Genomic DNA, 19,703 nt, shown 5'->3' with positions numbered 1-19,703 from the left:
AGGAGGTCAATTAGACAATTAGACAGCTGAGTCACTGAGGTTATGTATGGTTGATTTACATTTAGGCTCAATAGATTAGCTTTTGATGGGACCAAAACAACACTGATTTCAAGAGGTTTACTAATATAAATTTTCTTAAAAAACTACACCAAAGATAACAAGCAGGGGCTCATTAAAATAGGAAGATTTGTTTTGCTAATCTGTCTGTGTTAGTTATGATTTTGCACCGTCTACTATATATTTGTGAGAGTTTGTCTGTGAGTGAGTGAGTGAGTCTGTCTGTCTGTCCAGTTGTTCAAGATCTCCTCCTAAATGGTGAGAGCAAGGACCATAAAAAAATTGGTATGCAGCTTCCTCTTATCAAAACTTAAAGCAAGATTGCTTGTGCCAGGACAATAGGATGTGCCTGGAATGCTGATATTTTTCATAATATGCAAAAGAACGTGGCTGCTAGCAGGGACAGTTATACTATATAATGGCCAAAGGGGGGGCAGCAAGGGACCAGAGATGGGGAACAGGATTGCTGTAACTCCATTGGGTGCAACAGAGGTTTAGGGGTAGAGATAAGTTGCCCGCCCACCCCCTGGCCAGCATGCCCCATGCTGCAGCCAGCCCCAGGGAGTTGCCACCCAGCCAGCACAGCCCCCTGCTGGCTCTTGCACCCCCCATGTCTCCAGTACCCTGCCCTGAGCCCCTCCTCATCCCCACCCGACTCCTGCATCTCCAACCCCCTGCTCTGAGATCCTTCCTGAACCCTGACTCCTGCACCCCCCATGCACCACCAGACTCCTGCCCTTAAGGACCCAAGCAATGCTGAGTAAATCTTCTAGTATGTCTATATGTTGAATATGATGTGCATTCAATTTAGGCTTTGTTGTTTCAGAATTTGTTGGTGTGCATGTGTGCTTTTTCTTGTCATTTCAGTATCCTTTTTAATGTTCATGGTAAGGATGTTAAAGACTAGTCGACTATCCGATAAGCATTTGCTTATCCAATAATCTCTTGACTAGTAGACTATTCAATATTCCCCCCACCCCTTGCTGCCTCTATAATATAGAGGCAGCAAAGGGCGGGGTAAGGGGTACTTCAAAGCTAAGGGGTACTTCAAAGGGCGGGGTAAGGGGTACTTCCATGGATCAGCTGTGTGGCGGGATGCCCCTTTAAAAATGCTGCCTCCCCAGAACCCGGGATCAGCTGTGGACTCAGCTGACTCTGGGCTCCTAGCGGCATGCTGCGTAGCATGGAGCCCAGGGTCGGTGGGGGACTGTGAGTCCCCCGCTGACCCTGGGTTCCATGGCTTTGCAATGCACAAAAGCCCCCGCTGGGAACTCTTGTTCATTTCAAAGCAGGTACACCTAGTGCAACCTGGAGTCAGCGGGACTTCCTGCTGGCCCCGGGCTGTACATGGAGTTCCTTACTCCTCCTTTGAAATGTACAAGAGCCCCAGCTGGGGCTCTTGTACATTTCTAAGGAGGAATGTGGAGATGCCTATCGACTAGTCAATTGACCGCATTTTAACATTCTTAGTTCATGGAGATGATCTTTATGTAGTTTTTATTCAGGACACCATAACCATAACAACAATAGAGCATTTATATTAGTCTGCAACAGAAACTGATAGGATGTATCTAGCATAACATCCTGTGTAATGTAAAAATAAGTCAAAAGAACAAGGAGACTGGCCACATGAAAAAATATCAATTACAATGTAAAATAAACATTGCCACCAAAGGGATTAGCATATTTTAGCAGACACTCCATAAGAAAATGCATTTGGGTGACTTTCATGTTTGTGTGGAATACGTTACCAAAACCGAAACATTGATACAAGTGCAATCAATCACCTATACCTGCAGGGCCTTATTGTCTGATTATGGACAATTTCACAAGAGTAGAATAAAGATTTAGGTCAGGGCCAGGGTGTTAACTAGATATTATTGACAATGGCCTTGCACCTCAGGGAGTCAGAAGACTGGTTTTGCATCCATGTAGAGATAGATATACCCTATTTTATAATTTAAAATATTGATACTAGTTAAGCATGTTATGTTTCAAACACAGCAGTATTCTGTTTACAAAGTTTTGTGCTGTGCCAGAGCAAGCAAGGAAACACTGGAATCCCAGTCTTGAAAGAGTGGGTTTTATTGCGCAGCTAATAGACAACGTGTGGTAGTAGAGGAATGTGTCACAGTAATGCAGAGAGCTGTAATGATGTCAACTTGTTATTTACTTTCCAAAGCTGAATGACTGAGCAAGGCGAAAGGAGAATCAATCAACCACGATGTGACTCTACAGGCGGAAAAAACACAGCACTCTCACCAGTAAGAGGTTGGGGGAAGGGAAGCACATGTAAGCAGGGCAATGTTGCATCATTTACTTGCATTGGTTTTTGTATTGCTCCCTTCTTTTCTCGATTGAATGTAATATCTCAGTATCAAGCTGTACAAATCCAGAGAAAAAATAAGAAGGGCATGTTCAAGGCAAAAGAAACATCATTTTTGGGGGTGTTGAATTTCAACTGATACATAATAAAATCCATTCTGCTGATTCACAATTATGGAGACTGTGTAAGTCCATATTTTAATGTGCTCTAATAATGTTATGAAAACATTAGTTTTACCTCACTCATGTGTTATAGTAAGATATATAAGTATTTATTTTTGCTTATGTTCTCTTTTTTGATTGCTTAGTTCCCAGCTATTTTAAAATTTGAAAAACACCCATTGTCTTTTGATCAGATTGTTATATTTCAGATTACTGAGAATCAGGATCTTGCTGTCTGGCATATTACAGAGGGAAACACTTAAAAATTGGAATAGGTAGAAAAATAGAAGCTGGTTTTGGAGTTTGTTTCCAATTGGGTTAACACATGAATGGTTTGGTGTTCAACAACTAGACATTACTACCAGATCTATTTCTTTGGAGGATTGTGGAAATATACATTGGATTTATTTCAAATTGTCTTTTTAAAAACAGATTTTTGCAAATATTTTCAGATTTGAAATCCGAAGATACTTCCAGCAGTCCGAAACTTGCAAAATAATAATAGTGTACACTAATGCATAATGTAATATAATCAATGCAAACTAAACTGCCCCCAGACTTTAATGAAAATATAACATATCTATGTACACACAATCTCAGACAAGCTGTGTGTGCAGGGGGGAGAGCAATGTTCATGCATCTTTGAGATATATATATATATTTGCTTGAGTCCACAGGGTTAATATTTCGTTTTTCTACTAGATGGGGGAGGGTTTATTTAAAAAAACCAACAACCCTGGGTTTCAAATTAATGACGAAAATAAGCTTTAAGTGACAAACAAATTACCTTAGGTACTTAGAAGAAAAAACAAAGCATTTTTGGGTGGGAGTATTTTTGTTGTTTGAAGTTTTTTGGGGTGAAGAGTAGAAACTGATTTTGGAAGAAGGGAGAGGTATTGAAAGGGGATTTTTTCTATCTTCCCTAGTTCAGGTCAATGTGGCTGGTTCCCTCCCCCCCAGGTCACTGACTATCTCTGTGTGTCTTTCTTTCAGTCCTGCTGCTGCTTGTCCCTGGAAGCCTGACACACACTCACACCAAACACATTAACTCTGCTAATGAAGTAGTGAGCAGCAGCAGCACCTCCTGACCGCCATTCCGCACCAAAAACTTTCCATTTTCCTCTTCCCACTCTCTGGGACTTCCTTTTGATTTTGCTGGGTGGAGGAGGAGGAGGAGTGTGTGTGTGTGTGTGGTGGGATTTACAGTCTCCTTTAACGCTTGCTGGGACCTAGGAAAAGAAGAGTTACACCATGTACTGCAAGTGAAAAAGTCTCCCTGTGTGTGTTTCTTGCAGAAGTTGAGGTTTTTCTCTGCTGTTTCCAGAAGTGAAAGCTGTGCCTTTAATACACGTTGAGTGAGGTGAGTTTGGAGGACTGATTATTCATCATTTGGACCTTTTTGTGTGCGTCTCTGACATGCAATTTAGTGATTAAAACGGCTTGCCTTTGCCATATATTTCAGCGTATGCAATCAATTTCCTCGTGTTTCCTTCTTCTTATTATTTGTTTCTTTTGTATCTGAGTCTATGAGATTTATGAGTGTGTTTCTTTTAGGATTTCCCACATTTTCTGTGTGTGTTTCTTTCAAGTGTGCCTTGAATTTGTGTGTGTATGTTTTACCCTAAAATCATTGGAACAGGCTAGAAAGTCTTGCATTGTTGAAAGGTTTATTATGAATGTTAATTCTGCTGGAGTTTCTAAACCCTGATTAATACAGGGAGTAGTAACAAAATGTGGCTTTAGAAATGTTCCTCTGAATGTGGGAAAGAAGACTTGGTTGTTTTTGTGTTGTAGGTGTATTTGTTTTTTGGTTATATGTGATTTGTGCAGGGGAAGGCTTAGTGAGTTTGGAGGAGAGTTTTTGAAATGATAACTTAGCCTTAACACACACAAATTTCCCTTAGTATTTCACTAACAAAATAAAATGTATGCCTACTGTAGTGTGTGGAGTTTGCACAACCCACGGTGGGGGAGGGGAATCCCATTCATCTAGTGTTCGAATCACCAAGCACAGGAGTTGATCACTCCTGTAAATCGAAGTTTAGCTCCAAGTAGGTAACTACGCTAATTTTTATTTCTATATGCAATGCTGTCATCTAACTTAAAAACAATCCTTTAACATAGTGATGGGCCAGTGCTGGCATTAGGGGAGAAATATTCAGTGTGACTTCTATTACAAGCCGAATACAGCAGGGTTTGCAAGAAAACAGAATTGCAGACCTGTTGCATGTATTTTGAGGCAAAAATAATACATGCTTGATCATGTATCATCAACACATTCAGACAAGAAAGACACTTCACTAAGTTAGTGTGCCTAGCATAGGTACTCAGCACTACAGGAGGCTAGTGGGCACCTTCCTCCCCACTATAATCCTTTTATTGATTCTGTTTCCTATTTTGTGTTGCTGTTGTGATCTCAGCACTTGGTTTATTTTGTTTTAAAAGGGTGTGAGGTCAAGTAGTATTGCAGTATGTCATGCTAATGACCCTTGGCCTATTTAATTACATGTTCAGTTCTCAAATAGGCATATTGCACACAAAACCACACCCTAAAGTTGGACTTAGAGTGAATACTATTTTCTCTTAAAGTCTGAATAAGGCCTCTGTATGTTGTCTTAGAAGATATTTCACCTTCGTGGCCAAAGATTTTGTATTATTGGTATGTTCCCCCCTCCCCATTACATACAATTCAGTTTTAAAGCAGAAGGGAGAGGGAAAAAGCAATCAGTTTCATAGGGCCACATGAAATGGAAAAAAAAAGTGTAAGAATTATTATACCAGAAGGCTCCTAATGTCACATCTTTCTTCCTTGACCCATTTGTTAGCTAAGACTGCTCACACAGCATACACAAGATTAAACGCAGTAAACCTTGCTTACTACATAACAGCACATGGTGGATTTAGGCCTCTTAGTTGGGCAAACTGTTTACCAAACTTGGAGATACCTCACAGTTTTCAAATTAAATAATTCCTTTTTGCTGTGATATCCAACAGGATTGGCGCAAGGGCAGCATTTCAGATTTCTTCATTTTCTTTTTTTTCTTAAACGACAGTTAACAATTGCAACATCACAAATACGGTCATATTCAAATGGGGAACCCTTCTCCTGAAGATATGGCAGTGGGGGTGGACAAATAAATAGACATTCTCTCACATATTAAAAATATATTAAGCCTTTCTTGGGCTATATGCAGCAATAGTAAAACTGGCAGAGATCTGAAATGAGCTACTGCATCTCACAATAAGTGTTTCAAAAAGCTAAAGAACAACCAGACCATTTTTAAGATTAAAAAGTTTGTGTTGGTACTAAAGAGGGTAAATAATTATACATGCATATAAACATTGGCAGCTGCACAATAGTCCAATTGCCCTTAGGAGAAGAAATCTTTGAAAACAAGTTGTCTTCTGTATCCAACCCCACTCCTCTCAGAGTAGGTTACTTATATATCCTACATTTATCATAATGATATTGGGATGTCTCCTTCTTTCTATTTGATTCTATGGATCATAAAACCCTTGGAAGCCTTTTATAAGGCTCGGTTTTTATACTCTTGAGTTTTGAGTATGGTGGAGAAGAACTTTTCTCAGAGCACTAAGGTGTCCTCTCTGACAATTTTTCCCGTTTTCTATTCTCCCACTTATTTATCAGTTTTTCCCCCATCTCTGGGATTACAGGGTCAGAACCGGACTGGTCCCTCAAAGCGGTATATCGTTAGACTGCAGCAGTTCTCAAAGGTTCACATCTCTGAATCTTAAAAATGCTGGATGAGGCATTATTTTGTATGAAATAATACTGTTCCTTAGTGGTCTAGACAGGACAATGTTGAGGTATATTAGAAAACTCAGCAGTATTCTGAGCTCCAGCTGTCTGAAGAGAGAGGCACCAGGCTGGGAAAATTGACCTTGAAATTTTGCATGGTAGTGCTTGGTCCCTGGGTCATCCCTCTTTTAATACTTTCTGTCATTTCCTACTGTTTTCAAATTGGGTGATAGAATTTACGCTCCAGCTGATTTGCTCTGAAGTAAGTTTGTTTGTTTGGCCCTCAACTGAACACATGCTAGGAGAATGTTTCCACCTTGAAGAGTTATAGACAAGCCAAAGGATGAATGGGGAAACAGATACACAGAGGCTACGTCTAGACTGGCATGATTTTCCGGAAATGCTTTTAACGGAAAAGTTTTCCGTTAAAATCATTTTCGGAACAGAGCGTCTAGATTGGCACGGACGCTTTTCCACTAAAGCACTTTTTGTGGAAAAGCGTCCATGCCAATCTAGATGCGCTTTTCCGCAAAAAAGCCCTGATCGCCATTTTCGTGATCAGGGCTTTTTTGCGGAAAACAAATCTGGGCTGTCTACACTGGCCCTTTTGCGCAAAAGGACTTTTGCCCGAACGGGAGCAGCATAGTATTTCCGCAAGAACACTGACAATCTTACATGAGATCGTCAGTGCTTTTGTGGAAATTCAAGTGGCCAGTGTAGACAGCTGGCAAGTTTTTCCGGAAAAGTGGCTGATTTTCTGGAAAAACTGGCCAGTCTAGACACAGTCAGAGAGAGGTGAAGTAACTTGCTTGAGGTTATAGAGGACAGCGGCAGAGCTGGAACAGAACTCTGCCAGAACTAATTCTCCAGTACTGTGTTCTGTCCATTGGAAACCATTGTCTCTATTTTTCTTTTCGCAGGATATTAAAACAGCCGTAGAGTGCCCCAGTTAATAAGTCCATTCACTCTGGAGAAGGAGTAGATTTGCCTATTCTCTGCTGTGCATTTTGCCTGCCTTCAGGTTTCATTATTTTTTATTATTTTAATTTGTAGTACTATTTTAAATTATGTGCTAGTTATACTCCAACCAGCCTTATAAAATCACAAATAATTTTTAACTCTCATGAGCAGGCATGGGCTATTTTTTTTTCATTACTTCCATCTTGCCTCGTGATGAAAATTATTTTGTAAACTGTTTTTCAGTTGCTAAATTAAACTTCAGTTCTCCCTCCCCCCACTCCTCAGACTATTTTTAGTTAGAAGAAATAGTTGACCTCTTTGCAGCAAGAACACAGAGCCCTTGGGTACCATTTATAGGTTTCTATCTAATGGCCTACTTGGACAAGTTTGTTGAAATTAAACAAAAACACTGAAACTACAGCCCTGCCTAGGAATAACAACCTTTTCTGAATATACATAATTTTAACTTGAGTAAATCTGAGAGAAATATTTGAAGGTGAAAATGTGGCTTTGGGTCATTCTTCTCCCCTTCAGTAGATGACTAAGCATTGTATAGGGTATTTGTGCACATCTGAAAGTTAATATTGTGGGATTTCATTTAAAATTGATTTATGTGATTTATATAATGTGTTAAGAATATGAGATGTCCCATTTGTACTGTACCTATGTGGAAGTAAGGATGTCTATTTTTATAAGGAAAGGATAATATTGCCCATCACTTTCTCTCATATCAAACAGAACATATCCTCACAGAGATTTGAAGTTGTACCTACTAAACATGGTAGTTACAGAGCTGCATGAAACCTGATTTTATAAGCTGTTTGTCTTACCTCTTTCAGATTCAGGTCTAAACTTACATGTAGGTTTGGAAGGATTCAGTTTTTGTTGGTAAATGTAGATTTCACTGTACACATTGAGATGCAAAAATATTTCAATGGACAATGATAGAAATTTACAAATAAGTGTTTTTACTTTTCCTGAGAACTTATTAGAGTTTAATATAAGGATATTTACCATGTTTGTTTTGACGTGTAATGTTGCCCGTTTGTGTGTTAATGGCTACGAAACCTCATCTTTTTTAATCTTAATGCCTGTCATTAAATAATTATTGTATGACTCCTCTGTGATTTATTACAGCTGTGGAAATTTAAATTGATAAACATCTAAAAATTAAAAACAAGAATTGATAGATCCATATACAGAACTATACATCTAAATTCTAACGATGCTAAGCCTACTTAGGTAAGAGAGGCCAAAGATCATTTTGTCCCTCATATTACTTTTCACTCATGTATCTGCTTTGTCCTTGGTTTCAGTGATGTCATAGCCTTAATAAATATTGCATTGCATCAGTATTTGGCTATGCCTCCATTTGCTGAAGACTGAGAAATATAAGTCTGTGGGTACCCAACCCAGTCGCCTTGTTCCGATTAATTATGTTGCCAAAATGACACAGGCTGGGTAAGAGATTTGGATGTAGGAGTATCTGATAGACTCGGATTATTTTCTGTTGACTTCGCACAGGTCTCAACAGAAGGGAGCATCAGAATGTCAGTATTGCAAGTTAAGGAGGTCAAGTAATGTGATTAAACAATCGATATTTGTCTGGTGTGTCCTATTTAAATTGAGACTGTGGTGTAATAAGTATTTCAAATGTATTAATAATGGCTAAGTAGAGTTCAGTTTAGGATATAATGCAATCTTACTTCAACCAAGAATGGCATTCATATAACCTAAAAGGTGTGTATCTAGTAAAGGATCTATAATGGAAGAGGGGTAGTTACTTTGAATGCCTTATGTAGATGCATTTCCTCTACAAGATATTTGAGAGAGTTTGTCTGTGAGCGTGTGTGTCTGTCTGTCCAAGAACTCCTCCTAAATGGTAAGAGCTAGGACCACCAAATTTAGTATGCAGTTTTCTCTTATGTTTTTCTGACTTAAAACAAGGTCAGGGTTTGGTTGTGCATGGGCGAGGGGCTGAAGCTCTTCCCCTTTTCTCCCCCCAATTTATACAGAGATGCATAAACGAAACAGAAAAGAGACAGAATCACCAGGCAGGTGAAAGGGGCTGGCTGGAGCCGCGTCCTCCCACTACCAGGCATCTTTTAGGGAGGACAGGGCTGGGAGTGGGAGCTCCCCCTTTCTATTCATATGGGGACATTGCTGGCTAGTCCCATTAATCAGGGAGCAAGGGGAAAGTGCACAATTTGCTATATTCCTCACTCTGGCTTGGTACTGCAGGGGACAGATGACCCAGGACTCTCTCCTCCAGCTGTGCCCATAGAAGCTGTAGGAGTACTTCTCACCTGGCCCCAAGCTGCTGTGGCGAGAGAAGCCTGGGGTAGCCCTCTCTCCCCGGGGCAGCCTGCGTACTGAACCCTTCATCCCTAGTCCCACCACAAAGCAATGTTCTTTAAATGAAGAAAAATAAAAATTACTTGAGTTAACGACCCAGGCAAGCAGGGTAAATCTTCTAGTAAATATATATTCACTTAGGTATTGAAGTTAACTAATTTTATTATCAAAAAGTACAAGGTGCACCAGATGTGTCAATTGGTAAGAGCTATGTCCTGTGTAAGACTAGAAAATACAGCTGTTCTAACAGTGTACAAATAGTTAGATGTGCACTTGTCAAAATCCTTAAGCCTCATCAATTTCAGTTGTACTGTACTAATGTGTGGTTTACCTTTTCTCTCTTCCACTGTAGGGTAGACTGATGTGGGTTTGTTGTCTGTCTGTTTTTTAAGCAGCATTTTTTACTAATAACTAGAGTAGTATTATTCTAAACTAGAGTTCATTATCTGACCTATATTTCATTCTCTTGGCTCCTGGTTTTGGTTGTAATATACCTTGTGTCTTGTCTTCACATCATACAAGGCTTCAAGTATGTTTCAGAACATATAATTTTACACACAGAAATCTCTCCGGTGGGAAAATACGGTAACATTGAACTTTGAGTTTTGTTTTTTTTAGTGAAGCACAACTTCCCACACTGGCAGATACATTATTAATTCAATGAAGCTGCAAAGTCATTTCAAGCATTTAAATGACATTTAGAAAATACCATTTAAATTTTTCTTTAAGAAAATAAACAGGAAGAGATTCTCTTTGTCACTCTGCAGAATAACACAATTTTTATGCTCCATTTTGGAACTCAGCAAATTACACTGGACACTTAACTTTGGTTTCTGCTGTATTGTGCAATTCAGCATTATCAGCTATTCATTAATCCTAGGTCAGAAGAAGAGGCACCGTGGAGAGTAATCTGTGTAGTTTAGTAGTAAAAGCCAGCCATTTATAATTTAATATTTTAAAAATGAATAATCCAGAGGCATGATAGCACTGATGAAAGGACGCTATCATAGTATCATGATCAGCACATATGTAGTCTTTATTACATAAAGTTTATGCATGAAAAAGTACACTGAGTTATAGTGATTTCAACATATTCCAGTGATCTACAGCAGAATGATTCAAGAAGGCTGCCAAAGGTACTAGCCTTTCCAGTGTACTGTGAGATGTATGTACACAAGTTGTTGTTTGTTTTGTAACATTAAGTAAAAACATGCATTCATAGGAAGCCAGTATCCCATATGAATTAAGGGGTTTGATTAAAAACAAATTTCAGCAGTTCTAAATTGGCTTACAGGTATACACCAGTTGGTTTCAATCCAATTCTAGTGGACAGAAAATGCCCAACCCCCACCTCTCCAGGATTAACACTCTTGCTGGCAGCCTCAGTAGAGGCAAGGTCTGAATAGGTAGAGAAGCTAAATTATCCATTTACCTGGTATTCCTTCATGACCATGGATGGAGGTCACTGACAAAGGTAGGGTGGAAAAGCCTAGCTCAGATGGTGCCAACTCTATACCTGCTTTGTAGAGATTAGTTTCCATGCATGTCTATCTGGTACCTTCTGACTAACAAAAATCACGTAACCCTTTCTAGCCCTGCCTTTGTGCACTTATGAAATAGACCAATCAGAAAGCCCTATTTGAGTCTAGCAGTTTCCTCAACAATCACACCAAATTATTTGTGATTTTTCACAACTGGTTGACTTTGTATGGTGCCAGATTTTTCAGCTAACAGCTTGTCTTTGACTTTTTCTTTTAGATTTTTAGGTGTTTTTTAAAAATGTTATGTTTTTCATGAATCTTTAGCAGGCAACATAATAGATATTTTGTGTGTGTTGAATTTCTAATAAAATAACACTTTTAAGGGAAAATGTGTTCCAGATCATCTTTACAAGACTCTTAGTTGGGAACACACTTTCACATTTTATAGTGGATATTAAGGGTACATCTACACAGTAATGCACAGCTCGAAATAAGCTATGCAATTTGAGCTACAACAGTTGCATAGCTTATTTCGAGATAGCCTATTTCGAAATTTGGCACTGGCCACACAGTGCTAATTTTGAAATAGAGTGCTATTCCAATGAGTCCCTTAATCCGTGTGCAACAAGGTTACAGGACATTGAATAGCAAGCCTGTTATTTTGAATGTATTTCAAAATAATGGGCTTGCTATTAAGATGCACAGAACGCTATTTTGGGATAACAGAAAATAGCTGTGTAGACGTACCCTTACTGACTTTGTCTCTCAGAATTGTTAGGACTTAGTTGCTGGAACTAAGAGTGTGGGGCACAGTCTCCCCTCCCCCCGACTTGATGTGGTTTCCATCATATACAGGATTTACAGTTTGTTTCAGTGGCACTCAGCACCCCCGCGGTAAAAATGGTTCCAGCACTCCTGTGTTAGGATCAGTTAATGTTTGTAAAGCATTTTAAAGATTGTAAATAAAAAATGCTAATTTTTACTGCCAGTTTATTAAAAACATGATATTTGTATGAAAACACACTCCAGATCCTCCCCTGCCAAGTTGTAAACTATTTTAGAAAGATGTCAAAAATAAATAAAACTTTGTCTCCTTTATAGGCTTTTAATAGTTCCTGTTGCTTTATTTTGTTAAACTCCATCAAGATGCATCTCAATTCTTTCCTTGGCTAAAAGACACTAGAGATGATGCTAAGTGGCTATTGATATTCCTTCATGACCTCAGGGAGTCATAAAGGGGACAGTCCAGTTTAGCAGGCTTTGTCTCTGCTCTAGGCTCCCCCCTCCCCCCAAGATGTGACTGATATCAAGTGAAGGAGAACCCAATACATAGTGCGAATTTATGTTCCAGTCCTGCAGATTCTTACTTGACCAACTAGTCCTGACATATCCAAGTGATCCCATTGTAGTGATGGCCCCAGGCCTCCAAACAGTTGTTTTTTTCATTCTGTATATGTGAATTGGCTTCATGCATAGAAATTTTTGCAGGTTCAAGGCCCACGTGCAAGGGTTTGTGGTACAGGCTCTTGGTTGGTTCTGTGAATACTTTTTTTTCTATTTTTTTTAATTAAGTAGCTAAAGACTCCTGAATTCTTGCTTTAATTCTATAGACCCTTTATTCTTAAGTTTTTCAGGCAATAGCTAAAAATTGAAATGAAACATTATCTCCTTCAGATATGTATATATCACAACCCTTTTGGACTCAGGTGGGAGACTCCCTGTTTGGAAATTTCTGATTATATAATATATACCTCTTAATGATTTTCCTTTCTCACTTTGCAAATGAAAAGAAAAGCTAAAATTAGAATTTAAACTTGGTCTCCTCTTTTGTACATTTGTCCTTTCTTTTCCTGTATAGCTACTCTTGCAGGTATATTTACATGTACCCTTTATGTATTATTGAGCTATGGTAACTATAATTAAGACAGTAGAAGTATCTGTACCAATCCTGCTGTCTGTTCTTCCCCTCCTCCCCTAACAAAAACAGCTCCTTTTATCCTGAAAATTTACATCCTTTATCATGAGCTGGAGAAGACTTTTATTTTGACTGTTAGAAAACTGCTTGTCTGATTAACTTCTGAGTTACAGGTTATAGCAGAGGAGGTATTTTTTTCTCTCCCTTGCTTATACTCCCTTTCATGAAGGGAGCATGAGGTTCATATATAATCTCCATTAACTGTTTTGCAGGCTGTTCTTATTTGAGTGCCAGCAATGTACTTTGAGATTTATACTGTAGACAACACAAGAGCTGTACCCCATTGTATTTAAATTTATACAAACAGCAAGTTTGCCATTACTAATCTTGTACAGACTTAATATTTTGCAATAAATGTCAATTGAGAACATTTGGGGATAAAAATGTATAATCATCATAAGGCACCTTTGATATCAAACTATGGCCCAAATTCTGCAATTGACTCAGCATGGGCGGAGCTCCACAGAAACCAGGGAAACTCCATGTGGACCCAGAAGTCTGACTTTGTAGTGCTCTTTTCAGAATCTAGCTTTTTCCTAATTGTTCTTCCATAGATGATGTATTTCTTGGTGATAAATACTGAGATCTCACTAATTCCAGGAAGGACAGAGAAGGGTCAGAATGTCTATGGGCTATATGGAGTATTCATATGAAGGCTATCATGCACTAATGTGATTTGTAAAAGTCATTCAACCTGTATTGCCATTTGGTAGGCAGCGTGCAATGGTACAAAGGGAGAGTTAAACTTTTTTGTCTAATCTTAACAATGCATTTTCTGACTTCAGAACATTTATTTTGGTAATCTGAATATTCCTCTGATAATTGTACAAAAATTAATGTTTAATTATTTACATTCTTACCACTGCCTTAATGAACCTTTTTGTCCATGAAAATATATATATATAAAATTATAATTGCTTACTTGTTCTATACTTTGGAATCCCAGGTCAATGGTATCTTTTCCAGTCTGTTTAACATTGAACTGTGTAAGAATATGCACTCCATGACCTAAAACATCTCTTCTGTATGGCCAGCTTCTGTTATCCTTCTCACTTCTGCTCACATGTATATTGCATATTAGGCTGAAGTTACTGACACTTTCAGGTTTTTTTTGAAACATTCCACTGAAAAAACTTAACCATATCTCATTAAAACCAGAACTCAATCTGAAATGATCTGGGGATGCTTTTTGAGTGTTGACCTACTGCATTCATGAGGTCAGCAAAGTGAAAATACAGTGGTTGTTTGAAGAGTAAACTTTATTTTGATTAGATCTGTTTCTTTAGCTTGTGAGCTACTGTCTGTAAATCACATGACAATCCTCCCACTTACATGTTCAAGTCAGCTGGGTTTTTTAGTTGTGTTCAGTTGTATTTTTTTTTAAGTTCTCCAAATTCTTTTGCTGCTTTTTCTTTTGGATTTTTAAATATCACAAAGTTGTAATCAATTCATGTACTGTTTCATTGCCATTTTCTATTCTTATATCACCTTTGTGGAGTACTGGTTGTTTTCCTTGCTTTGTACATTTGCAGACCAATGTAAATAACAGTAACGTTAATGCCTATTATCTGCCTGTAAGCTCCTCAAGGACAGTGTCTGCACATACATGACACTGTGTAAGTCATAAACTCTGGTTTTATATGTTGCAGTTTATACCAAAACTTACAGGATTTGAGTATTGTTACATTCTTTATATTTCCATAGAAAAACCCTTTCTCTTTCATGGGATGGTTCTCTGTCTGCACTGCTGAAGCAGAGCCTAGTAACAGAATCCTCTGACTGATCTTTATCAAAATGTACAAAAAATAATGTAGATATGATCATTTGGAATCTTTCCACCTATGCTTATCAGGAGGACTGTCACTTCATCAGCCTACTCTAGTGATCCTCTTTTGCCTCAATACCACCTCTAATATCAGTTTAGGCTCAAATCTTCTAAATTGGAGAGAGTCCAGAGGACAGCAGAAAACATGATCAAAGGTTTAGAAAACCTGATCTGTGAGGAAAGTTTTAAAAAACTGGGCATGTTGAGTCTTGAGAAAAGAAAACTAAGGGGGACCTGATAAGTCTTCAAGTACACTAAGGGTTCATCTAGACAGCACCCTTATTTCAAATGTATTTCAAAATAGCTTATTTTGAACTTTGGCGTTGTCTACACAGTGCACAATTTCAAAATAACACGTTATTTCAAGACATCCCTTATGCCTTGTGGAACACTGTTACAGGGATGCCGGAATCTATTCTGAAATAATGGGCACATGTAAAAGGATACGGAATAGCTATTTTGGATACCAAAGGTATCCCGAAATAGCTCCACTATCTAGACGTTCCCAAAGGGTGTTACAACAAGGACAGTAATCAACTGTTCCCCATGCCCACTGAAGGCAGCATTAGAAGTAGTTGGTTGAATCTGCAGAAAGGGAGATTTAGGTTAGATGTTACGAACAAACTTTCTAATTACAAGGGTAATTGCATATTGGAATAAGTTACCAATAAAACCTGTGGTTATTGGGCATTTTTAGACATCTGTCAGGAACAATCAACTCTAGTCCTAGCTCTGTAAAGGTGGACAGAAGCGGGAGAGAAGAGGATGGACTAGATCAGTGTTAAACTATGTTCCGCGGAACACTGGTGTTCCGTGAACAACTCGCAGATGTGCCGCGACCTCTTCTTTGTTTTTGTTACTTCTTTGTTTTTGTCTTTTTTTGTCTGACAACAATTTCTTTTTAAAGAACATTTTCATAAGTGTTCTGCATAAAAAAATATTATTGTTTGGTGTTCTGTGGTCTCAAAAAGTTTAAGAAACACTGGACTAGATGACCTTTCAATGTCCCTTCCAATCCTATATTTTGATGATTCAATGCTATATTCATCTCATTTCAATAATCCTATAGGCCTGCATCTTGAAATGTTTAGGGGATTTTTAATTTTTTTTGTTTTAGTTTCTGAAATTCCTGTTCTCTCCCAGCATGATAAGAGTTACATTATTTAATGTTCATGAGAGTACACCAGGGATATGTTCATGTACTACGTATGTGAGAAACAGGCTCCTGGTGTTTACACATTCCAGTCAGCAATGCTCCTGATCTCTTTGAGGCCCCAAATATTTTCCTTTTGACTATCAATCTTGTAGATTTGGGGCATTTGGGCACCACTCCAGTACTAATAAATGATCTGTTAATCGCTTAAACTGAAATGTAATAAACCATATCTTTTTCAGCCTGTACACATGACAAAAGGTTAAATTCACATGGAAAATAGAATAGGACAGAGCTATTAGCAATGCTCTAACTATGATACCTTCTTCAGGAGTTGCCTATAAAAGGAGATAGTCACATTTGATTCTTTTTTTCATAACAGATTATTTCTGAAAGAAAGCCACGTGGTCAAAATATTGTTGCTAACTAGATTTTCTATTTTTATCATGATAACCAGTTGTTTCAAATAACTGATGCTACATCGTTCTTGATTCCCATGTGACATATGTGTACATGTGTACTTTCTGGTTTGCTTTGGGGATGTTTCAATCCATTATGCAGTTTCTTCGTCAGCTTAATATGTTTTCAAGCACTTGGCATTTAAAATTCTGATATGTCCTATATGTCTGTGTTAAGCTTTAGTGGTCTATTTATTTTATTCTGCAAACTGTGAGGAATTTTCTGCATGCAGCACTAAGGCTTTGTCTACATTACACAGCTTTTAGTGACATGGCCATATCACTAAATGTTTGGTAGTGTAAATCGCATTTCTTGGCACTTCTGCCATCAACATATTTCTGCCTCACAAGAGCAGTGTGCCCCTCCAGTAGCCCCAAGACCGCATTGCTCAAGGGAAGGGGGTGCAATGAGAGGGAGAGGCTGAGTGAGAGGAGAGGAGTTGGAGGATGGGATCGGACAACCACCCTCCTCCTCCAAAGCAAAGAAACCAGGACTCCTGGGCTGGATTGCAAAAATGCTCAGTCCATTGATTTAGCAGGCGGAGAGTTTGAGACCCCTGATTTAGATTCTTAAGACTTCTTCTATTACATGTGATAGGAGATGTAATTCAGGTCTTACAGTTTCTCTAAAGGAAGTTAATTATTTGGAACTTATCATGTTGTTGTGACTTCCATTTAACAAACAGAGGCATTAGATCAAGTTTTCAAATGTACGTGGTTGTATGAGCCAGACCCACCAGCAACTGGGATAAGCGCATGGTGGAATTTGTCTTAATTTCATCTCTAGGAATGGAGTATTACTTTGTTGTGTAGTGACCTGAATCTAAAGACTGGGATTGGAGTCAAAGGTTATTTTGTGCTTCTGTCAGACAGGATCAGACTTTCCCTTTAACTTTATTCTCTAATTCCATTTAGGCTAACTGCATTACCTCTGTACGTTTATGATAAATAGAACAGTCTGTGCAGTGGGTGTGTTTCATACGAGATATGTTGCTAATAATTTGCATCCTTACCACCTGTATTTCTCATGATCTGAAAGCTTGAAACCTAAAGGCCACAGTTTTCAAATGTAGGTGTTTAATTGACTGGCTATTTTTGGGAAGTGCTGAACACACTCAATTCCAATTGAAATGAATAGGAACTGTGGGATGCTCAGTCACTTTCAAAATCACTCTTTGTTAGGAGCCTAACACTGGGCAAAAAATTTTGAAAACTGAAGCCAGATTAACATCAGTTCCATTTTGCTTTGGAAAGTTACATACAATCAAACTGGGAAAACAAAAACTAAACAAAACCATCCCATGAAAATCTCGGAAAGGTATGGTTAAAAAATTATAATAGTGGTTGCAAAATGTATTCCCACCCATGCAAGCTGCTCTCCGTATGCTGTCCAATTATGTGTAGGTGAAGAGGATCTCAAGTGGCTCAGCTTGAAGCAATCAGGCCCTTTACTGAAAACAAGCTAGATGACCGTGTTGATTTTGTTTAATATCATTTGCTGAAGCTGCAGTAAGGTGCATTACTGTTGCGGTGGTACTTGGCTTTCCTACTAGTTGTTACAAAGATTTCCTCTAGGAGGCTCTTGAAATGTTCAGCATTTGTTAGGTTTGTATTCTTGTTGTACCTAGGAGCCTTCTTGTAATTAAAAGCAAGCAAATTAAAATACAAGCTAGCAATGGTTCTCAGACTGGGTTGAGAAGGCTTAGACTTCCTGATGCCGGGGGCCAAAGCCAAAATCCCACCACCCAAAGCTGAAGCCTGAGTGATTCAGCCCTGCGTGTTATGAATCAGGTTTCGTGTTCCCCAGCTGGGACTGAAGCCTTTGGGCTTCAGGTTTTCCCCAACCCGCCCTGGTCAGCGTGGGCTCTGGGCACTCTGCTTATCAGCCGAGAGGCATCTGAATCTCTCCCAAGTGCTCAGCTTACAGGGAACACTGGGTTTACCCATAGATCAAAACTCTCATATGCAAGGTGTCTGGTTTAATGAGCTTACAATCTACAGTGAAAAAGGGTATTTCAGCACCTAACATTATTTTTTTACCCCAAACCATTTACATGAACATTTGTATAGCTATACACTTTTCAGTCCCATGTTTCTCATGCCGTTCTCTCTCCCCTCCAACACTCGAGAACAACCTCCATCTGCGAACAACCTCTGCCCCAACACACCCAGACCAACAAGAGCAGATAGTTTCACAGTTACACACAGCAAATCCTGTACAAATTGTCACACCCGTTATTAGGCAAACTCCTATTTTACAAGATCTTTCCACCTCAAAGTAACCCCCAATAAAATGAATACAGTTCTGTTTCCCCTTTATAAGAGAGGAGAGAGTTCTGTTTCCCCTTTTTTGTCAGTTGTTTGCGGTGTTGCTTAAGACAGGGGTTTTGCTCCTGAAGGATTTCATAGCACTCTTTAACCTGAGCATATGGCAATGTCAAGCTTTATTCTGATCCAGTGTGATTCCTGTGAAGAGCACTGGTTAGTGCGATGTTAACATTTGCCACATTAGGCTGGTATGAACTAATTTGCAAAGGTTTCTGATACTGAAGAACTTGTACTATTTTATGGTAATATACCTTCAGAGCAGCGAATGATGATGATGATGATGCAGTGTTTTGTAGGAAATGAAGGCATATATACCAGCTTTTGGTATGTTAATTCTTCTCAGAGCATTAATTCTGCTATTGATAGTTTTGTACCAAAATAGCATGTTAAGGGCCTGTAACCTTTCTTACTGTGGTCACATACTGGAGTAACCATTTTAAGGATTTAATTGCTATGTGATTTTTTTTAAAGAGGAAATTGGTATTATAAATGTTACTTAACAGCTACAAATAATTTTGTGGAGAGAGGTATCTTCAAAACAAAATTCTGCTCTTTTACTAAAATTAAACAGATGACAGATTCGTTATTGTTGCCTGAAGGTGATCTCGGGAATAAGTACCTGCATTTAGAATTGATCATAAATTGTCAACTTGATGTACAAAGTGAACTCAGCATGGAAAATGTAGCTATTAATGAGGCTGCAAACACTTGCTATTGACAGTTGCTCTGATCCAGTTGTTGCTGTATCTGAAAGAAGATAAATAGAACGTGCTATGGAGAAAGGCTGTGTTTAGCTCAAAAGATGAACACATTTATCTTCACCATTTTAAAATGGGGCTGGTTCCTCTCCCCTTATAGGTACTA

At 38.7% G+C, this 19,703-nt stretch overlaps 1 protein-coding gene and 1 long non-coding RNA gene across 4 annotated transcripts in view; one reads left to right on the top strand and one right to left on the bottom strand.

Moving 5' to 3' along the window:
- Positions 1-19,703, bottom strand: part of LOC142823808 (uncharacterized) — a 188,377-nt gene that overhangs the window by 68,049 nt on the left and 100,625 nt on the right. The gene's annotated exons all lie outside the window — the stretch shown is intronic.
- Positions 2,275-19,703, top strand: part of TBL1X (transducin beta like 1 X-linked) — a 290,873-nt gene continuing 273,444 nt past the window's right edge. The window contains exons 1-2 of one of the 3 annotated variants that reach the window (XM_075915224.1): positions 2,275-2,321; positions 3,840-3,904. The gene's annotated coding sequence lies outside the window, so the exon portion shown is untranslated. Of the gene's footprint in view, positions 2,322-2,387; positions 2,568-3,545; positions 3,905-19,703 lie in introns of those variants that run through there. The other 2 variants (XM_075915214.1, XM_075915234.1) reach the window with 2 other exon arrangements.

The sequence above is a fragment of the Pelodiscus sinensis genome, chromosome 1 (assembly GCF_049634645.1).
Source record: "Pelodiscus sinensis isolate JC-2024 chromosome 1, ASM4963464v1, whole genome shotgun sequence".
NCBI lineage: Eukaryota > Metazoa > Chordata > Testudines > Trionychidae > Pelodiscus > Pelodiscus sinensis.
This window is presented reverse-complemented; position numbering and strand designations above follow the sequence as displayed.